The 8,260-nt window shown below is 47.8% G+C and overlaps 1 pseudogene; it reads right to left on the reverse strand.

The window, feature by feature from the left end:
- Nucleotides 1–1,056: 1,056 nt before the first annotated feature.
- Nucleotides 1,057–3,039, reverse strand: LOC116903151 (annotated as a pseudogene).
- Between the last annotated feature and the right edge of the window lie 5,221 nt (nucleotides 3,040–8,260).

The following is an 8,260-nucleotide window of genomic DNA, read 5'->3' on the forward strand; positions in this document are numbered from 1 at the left end:
CAGGGTACATCTGCATTTACAAGCCATCTCCGTTTGCCCACCCAGATTTCTTAGAAACACTTGATTCCGGCTGTACAGAACTTTCATTAAGTCCACCAGTGGGAGGCGATTTACATAACAAAGGTATTCCAAACAGTCTTAAAAAGTTGTCAAGTTTTTCAACTTAGTTGTAAAAGAATTAAATTTTAAACAGCATCAAGTAGTTTTACGGCCACCGGAGTCGGAGTTCAAGTGTATAGGAAGGCTGGGAGGCTGCCGGCTGTTCCTGAGTCTCCGGGAAACTCATAAGACAGCATACACTAAGTATTGAGCAAACGAAAGTACGGTACAGACTAGACTAGGGAGATGGTGAAGGGGAAAAGTTCCTTGTCAAGGAGAGCAGTGAAAAGGACGTTCTGGGCCCCTCATTCATGGGTAGCATCTGCTGTGATTGAAATCTGAAATGCCCCTCACAAGCTCATGTGTTAGGACACTAGGTCCCCTAGGTGTTCTAGGTGGCTCTTTCTGGGGAATCTGAAACCACCATGACCCATGACCTACCTAACAGAACTGAGTCACCGTGGCAGGCCTGGAAGGTTACTGCCTGCCACCTCTGTTCCAACTGGAACTCTGTTTCGCCCAATAGACTGAAGTACACAGGACTTCCAGCCCAAGCTGCCAAGGCCTTCCTCGCCGCTATAGACTGATGTCCCTTGAAAGCACAGGACAAAATAAGTCCTTCCTGTCCTAAGCCATTTCTGTCTGGGTGGTGGGTCAAAACAAGGAGAAAACGAGCGGAGTTCCTTGAAACATACAACAAAAGTTGCATGACAATTCTACCCCAGGAAATAGAAATGCATATGTAAATACAAAAAGAATGTTGAAACACAGCCCCAGTTGGCCCGCTCTGAGTAGGGTGAGATGGAAGGGAAAGGCCTACTTTCCTTTTTTTTTTTTTTTTTTTTTGTGGAGATTTTAATATATTTATTTGAAAACCAATTTTGTGAAAGAGAACACTGAACATTGAGAATCTTCTCAACCAAAGACTCGGGACACAGGTTCCTTATGTCAGCGTAGGCAACGGTGTATGGATCGAGCGGGTCTCAGCGTGGGGTTCCCTCACGACATTTCAGCGTGGGCCAGGACAGTCATCTACAGCTGAGCAGGTGGGGTCCCTGGCCCTAGTCATGGATGTACTCGAATGGCTCTGGGGGCTCTGGCTCCTGCTTCTCCTCTTCTACCTTTGGGTCATGTGCTGACACGGGTTTCACGAGTTCCTCAATGTCTTCGCTGGTGTCTTTCAGAATTATGACGCCCCCGATGGAGAGTGGTTGAAAGGCTGGTATCTGAGGTCTCTGTCTCACTTAAGACCTTCAGCTGGGCAGGCATAACTCGTGCTGGATTATCCAATGGCTGGAAGTTTGGTTCGGTTCTTTTCTCTTCTCTTTCTCTTCCTTCTTCTCTGCTTCATCCACTTCCACCTTCTCCTCCCCCTTTTTTTCTTTTCCTTTTCTTTTCTTTTCTTTCTTTTCTTTTCTTTCTTTTTTTCTTTTTTCTTTTTTTTTTTCTTTAGCTTTGGCAGTAATAGACAACACAGCGGTGGAAACCTTTTCCTTTTCTTTTTCTTTTGGTACTTCCAGAGGGGCAGGGTATGCAAACGTGGATGGTTTACAATTTGATTTATATTGAACTTTCATCATCTTTAAATCCTTGTCAAGGCCGATGACACAGGTAGGAGTGTAAGCCAATGATAGGAAGTGTGAAAGGGGAAACCAGGACCCGAACTGGGTAAAGACAAGGACGCCAACCACATATGGGCATATGAGGGTGCCCAGTCCTGGACTGTAAGGAGATTGTGACATTATGACCACCTGAATCCGGTATGCCTTGGGCCAGAATGGCGCCGAATTTGGCCATGACATCATCATGCTTGTCATTGATGACTTTGGAATACAGCTGCTGGAACTGATTTACTCTTGGTCACGTGATTTCCGTCTGTTGGATCATGATGAGAGCTGAGGCTATCAGAGCCCCTTGCCGCTGGTCATTGGATCTAGTAAATTAATTGCTTCCTTGTTTCCTGTACGAGCACAGCAGACTCCCAGGGCCATTGCAGCGCCATAGCGCACGTGAGGGTTGTAACTCTCGGACAACAAAGATAGCACACTTGGACACTGTTCCGGCGTCCTGAACAAAATGAAGCCGAGTGACTCTATTGGGGCTCTCCTGACAGCATCGTTGACATCACTTACAGCAACATGCAGCAGGCGTCGAATAGCTTTGTTGTTACCAGAGCCACAATAAGCCATGGCTACCGTATACATTTCAGATCTTCTAGGAATTGGGTCCTTATCACGACAGAGAGATTCAATGAGAGCATCGGAGGCCTACTTTCTTAACAAACTTCATGGAGTTTATTTGGTTAACGCCTTCCGTCTAAACCTTCACATATATGGGTTTTGACTGATGAGACGTTTTCAGCCCCGAGAATGAGAGGCACTGAAGTAAAAGGTGGTAACAGATACGTCATCGTGTCCGACCCATTCTCAAGTTCCACACTGCTGCAGTGGGAGGAGGGAAGGCCTGTGTGGTTGTTGATGCGACCTCTTGCAGAGCCCTAGAGGCCAAGCTCGTTAGATCACAGGACCAGCAGGCACTGCCGCCTCTCTCTACACCTCCAACCCACGTGTTCTACAGTGTCCTCCCTGCCCAGCAGCCACACTCCCAAGCTCCTCCCCTCTGCCAACCCCCAAAGGCCAATCAGGACAGAGCTTCCACCAGGGAACAGTTCCCGTTGCCTCTCACCCACACCATCATTTGTCACTATTATTTTCAAATCTCAAAGCCAGAGAGTTTGCTGCGTGAGCATAAAGACCTTAATTCAGATCCTCGGGGCTCATGTAAGAAGCTGGTCGTGACTACCTGTATCCGTAACCCCCATTCTATGAAGAGGCAACAGCCAGGAGGGCCGCTGGATTCAGTCAGAAACCCTGCCGTGCAAAAGGAATAAAGGAGAGAATAACAGAGCAGACACTCAACGTCCTCCTCCTCCTCCGGCATCCGGGCAATGGAGCCCTCTCTGCGCACGCACTATAAAAACAGTGAAGCTCATCTAGTTTTGAGTCATCTGTCTTCAAGTTAGAGCCTCAGTAGTAGGCTGTGTGCAGTTGATGGCACTTTTCTCACATAGCTTAACAATATGCACGATGAGAGCAAGAATAACACGAAGACCTTAATTAAGAGTCCCTAGGACCCATGTAAGAAGCCAGACATGGTTACGTCATGTGCCTGTAACCCCAGTCCTATGGGGAGGCAATAGTCAGGAGGATTGCTGGGGCTCACTAGCCACCAGGATGGATTGGTTGGGATGAGAGATGAGTACCCCCTCATCTGCTCACTCTTCTTCTCAAAGTGATTTGACCTCAGGTATGAGTTCCTACATAGGACTAGTACAGGATACTATGCGCCTTATTTCCTTTCTTCCATTTTCAGTCAGCGTCTTTCAAAAACCGTCTTCTTTGCTTTGTCAGTTGCATGGCAGTTGCTATAAGCATGAAATTTCCCCCATAGGCTCATATAGCTGGGGCTTGTGTACCAGGTGATGAGAATCTGGGAGGTGAGAACTCTGGCCTGCTTGGTAAATTGATTGCATGACGGAGTCATAATATACGGGCGTCATTGGAAGGCAGTGCAAAGGACCTGGAAGGTAGGTAGGGCTCGTGGACAGAAGGAAGCCACAAGAGATGGTCTGGTAGGCTGTGCCTTACCCTGTCCCCATCCTTTATCCCCTTTGTCTTCTTCCTGGTCACTATGACATGAACCGTGCTGTTTCCCCTTCTGCATTGATAGGCAAACCCTCTAATACCACGAGCTGAATACATCTTTCTTCTCGTGAAGTAGTTTATCCAAGCCTTCTTTCTGTTTTGTCAAAGATCAATAGGTTCTTTCCCCAGGGCAACAAAATTGAAAGGCCGTGTGTGTGCACTTGCACACACACACACACACACACACACACACACACACACACACACACACACACACACACACCCTCCAAATCTCTGAGGCTCAAATAATGCCATAGGGAACATCTTTGCATGTTTAAGCAAAGAGCTTCCCTGGCATCTACTGGGCTCACATGAAGGCCTGTATAAATCTCTAGTCTGGCTATAATATTCTTGTGAATTATTCCCATCCAGCTATGTGGGGGTTTCCCCTACTGTGTAATCGGGAAATCGCTGTGGCAGAAACAGGCGTGGACGCAGTCTTCTGCACCTCAGAAGACTACCTCCACACAACGAACAAGAAAAAAACATCACAAGCTGTCCCCCGACGGACCCTTGGGCCTGTCCCACGCACTGAAGACAGGAGCTATCTCCGTGTGGGACACAGCTTTGACACTTCTTCCTCAGATTCAGCTAGGGACTGTCCTAGCAGGGAGCAACTTGTATAGAAGGCTGGTTTTGTTTATGCCTCCAAGGTCTTCTATCTGGAGAGAAGAGAGATTAAGAGTATCTGAAGTCATGTTTTTTTTAAATGGCAACAAGTAAACACCCCTGCTTAATTAACTCGAGGCGGTGTGGCTGAGGTTGACATCTATGCCCAGCCAACAGGGAACTGATGAAGCCTTGGCCAGGTGCTGCTAGCTGGGTGAAGCCTCTGTCTTTTCCAGCCCACATCGTCCTGTTGCATCACCTGGGTCCTGCTGGGTCCCAGCAATGTGGGGTTCCTTTGTTTATCCTTTCCTGTCCTCCGCCTGGCAGCGGGGAGGAGGGGGGGATCGCAGGGCCCCTTCCATTGGTTTTCCATCGACACTTCTCCGTGCAGGGATCCACCCTGCACTCTTTCAGTCCGTATTTGAGTTTGCAGAACGCACATCTCGGGCACCCTTTCCCCTCTGGCCTCAGCTGCAGAGCACTGAGCACGGGGAATACAGAGGAGCAGACTTCCCAAAGCTCCCTGTACCGCCCCACTTCCTGGTTCCCACCATCTGGGATCCACCCCTCCACCCCCTAAACTGACAAACTCCTGCTTGGTCACATCTGGTTGAAGAGAGAGAAACAAGGAGTTGGGAGCTCTCTCCTAATAGGCAGCACTTGGCACGCACAATAAAAGCAGCTGCTGTTTATAGCCCTTCTAAGGGTGGCCTCCAGCAGGACCCCACACTTCCCCTCCCCGTGGGGCATTGTTTTACATGAAGCATCTGGAATCTCGTGGTCTTGTGGTTCAATTTTTTAAATCAAAATCTACTCATCTTGTGAATCTAAAAACTGTAACAAACTCTCTTCCCAGGAAAAGGTTCTCAGCCCCGGTAGAGTTCCGTCTTCTGTGAGGCAGATCCATATACAGGTACCAGCACTTCCTTCTCGCTGTCGGTTGAGTGGAATATTAAAATCAGCCAATAAATCACACTACACAAGCAATGTCCTTCAATCGGAGCTGGAGAAACACACCTGTAATCCCAGCACTCAGGAGGCTGAGGCGGGAAACTGCGACAGGAAGAGGAAGTTAGAAAGAGAGAGTTCCAGTCCAGCCTGTGCTACACTGTAAGACTTGTTAAAAAAAAAAAAAAAAACCACTTAAATAAATTAGTTTTGTTTTTTTTTAAACTGTCCCTTGAAGCTTTCTTCTAAATAAGGGACTGTGAGGTTTAAATCATTCCCAACTTCTTAACAGGAGAGGTAGCAAATAGCATGAATTAGAATTCTCAGTTCAAACCTGATATTGAAAAGTACACAAGAGCCAAGCGGCAGGACCCACCCTGCTTGGTGTTGTTATCTGTGTGTCTTCTCTGACCCTGGGGTTCCTCTTCGCTGGCCTCGTCCCCATAGAAACAAGCCTGGATTGGCAGGCAGCAAGCAGGCTCTGCGCGCATGCTCTGATTGCACGGGGCCCTTCCAATGCCTGGCCTTTTGTAGACTCCTGTGCGGGTTCCACTGGACAAGGTGGCGCCTAATTACCTTCCTTCTGTTTTTTCCCCTTTCTCTCCTCTCTTGTCCTCTCTCCTCCCCACCCCCACAGAGGACAGCCTTTCGGGAAATAACGCTCGCTCGCGTGCGGAGACACACACACACACACACACACACACACAGAAGCACATGCACGCACACCTGGCGCAGTGAGATAGGGATGTTCACCATGGATACCAGGCTACAATTCCCACTCCGGCTGTGGCTCCTGGGAATAAGTAACTATCTGTAGAATGCTGAAACTCCAGATGTGTGCTGGCTAGTGCCTTGAGACCCGGCTTCCCTGTCTCATTATGCCTATTTTTTTTTCCACAAGTTTCATATATGCATATCAAGCTTTCAGAAGGGGAAAAATTGGAAATGGTAATCTTCCTTTTAATATGCTACCACATGCCAGCCCAGAGCAGCTGTGCACACACCACACGTTGGACTGGACATGAAATATAGTCCAGAACCTTTTTTTTTTTTTTTTTAAGCATCCATTCCCAGGGCTTACAAAACGCATTTACTTGGAGGGAGGTCACACAGTCTTCCTTCTGCATAAAAAGGTGGCTTTGAACTAGGTACCGCCATCTGGAAACGGCCTCCTCTCCTATTGATATGTAAAGCACACATATTACACCATCTTGCTGGGACGGGGCAGCAGGAGGCTGAGGCACACAGGCTTGTAATTGTTTAAATATACAGTCTCCTTCTCCGCAGTGCTGACTTACCTGAGCTCTGAGAAACTATTTGCCAGAAGCAGAAGTGGCTCTGAACGGGCTGGGAGGAATTGGCTCATGAGGGCATTGGTCTGCCTATGAGAAAACGTGCCTGGAGCCCAGATTTTGGAGAAACGCTTGGGTATTCTCCACTGTTGCTCTCTGCCTGCTAACGAGGAAGAATGTGTCAAGTGCATGCCCAGGAGTCCACTGCAAACACCATGGAAATAACGACCCTTGCTCTTTTGCTCGTTAGAGCGATGTCTTTGCCTCCCAAAGCCTCCAGACTATCAGATAGGTAGCACCCTAAAACTGGCTTTCTCCAGTATTTAAAACACACACACACACACACACACACACACACACACACACACACACACACACACACACCAGGAGTGAAGGATTCTATATTGCTAATTGATCTCTATTAGTCAAGGGGACTACCGTGAGTTTATTAACATTTGCTCTTGAAAATGGCCTGTCTCCCTCCACCCTCAAGAGTCCTTTTGATATGAAGAGCTTATCCAAATACACTATTGACCTCTGGGGCTGTTTAACTTTGTTGTCTCTTTCTCTTACGTCCTGGCCTTGTTTTCTCGTGTGTTTGCTCTTTCCAATGTACATAGCATGGATACCATAGATCGCCTGCCTTAAATGTAAAACATGGGCAAAACTTCAGCAGGGGTGAGTGCTGGGGGGTGACTTACAGTGGAAACTTACCCAGCATTCTTGAAGCCCGGGTTCGGACCGTACGCACAGAAAGGGTGGGGGAACACTGATCTTGTATTGTGTGCCACAGATAGATGCGGCATTTAATGGCCAGTTATGCCTCGATAAAGTTCAATTACTTTATGTGTTTGTTCGATTTCCTCCACTGCGCTAGGAATGGAAGCCAAGACCTTGAGCAAGCTAGCCAAAACTCTGCTACCGGAGCCAAGTCCCCAGCCCTGGAGAACAAAATGAACTGCCACTTCAGAAGAAACCAGGAAAGGAATACAGAGCTCGGAGTAACTCAGAGAGTTAAGCCATTCTGTACACACACACACTCACACAGACACACACACATATACACACACAGACACACACACACTCACACAGACACACACACACACTCACACACACACACACACACACACACACACACACACACACACACACACACACACACACACACACACACACACACACACACACACACACACACCCACACACACACACACACACACAGACACACACACACACACACACTCACACAGACACAGACACACACACTCACACACAGACACTCACACAGACACACACAGATACAGACACACATACACACACTCACACAGACACACTCACACACTCACACAGACACACACACAGACACACACAGACATACACAGACACACACTCTTACATAGACACACACAGAGACACACATACATACACACACAGACACACACAAACACACACAGACACATACACACAGACACACACACTCTTACATAGGCACACACACAGACACACACACAGACACACATACATACACACACAGACACACACATACTCACACAGACACATACACACAGACACACACACTCATACACAGACACACACAGACTCACACAC

This window comes from Rattus rattus, chromosome 1, assembly GCF_011064425.1.
Source record: "Rattus rattus isolate New Zealand chromosome 1, Rrattus_CSIRO_v1, whole genome shotgun sequence".
Lineage (NCBI taxonomy): Eukaryota > Metazoa > Chordata > Mammalia > Rodentia > Muridae > Rattus > Rattus rattus.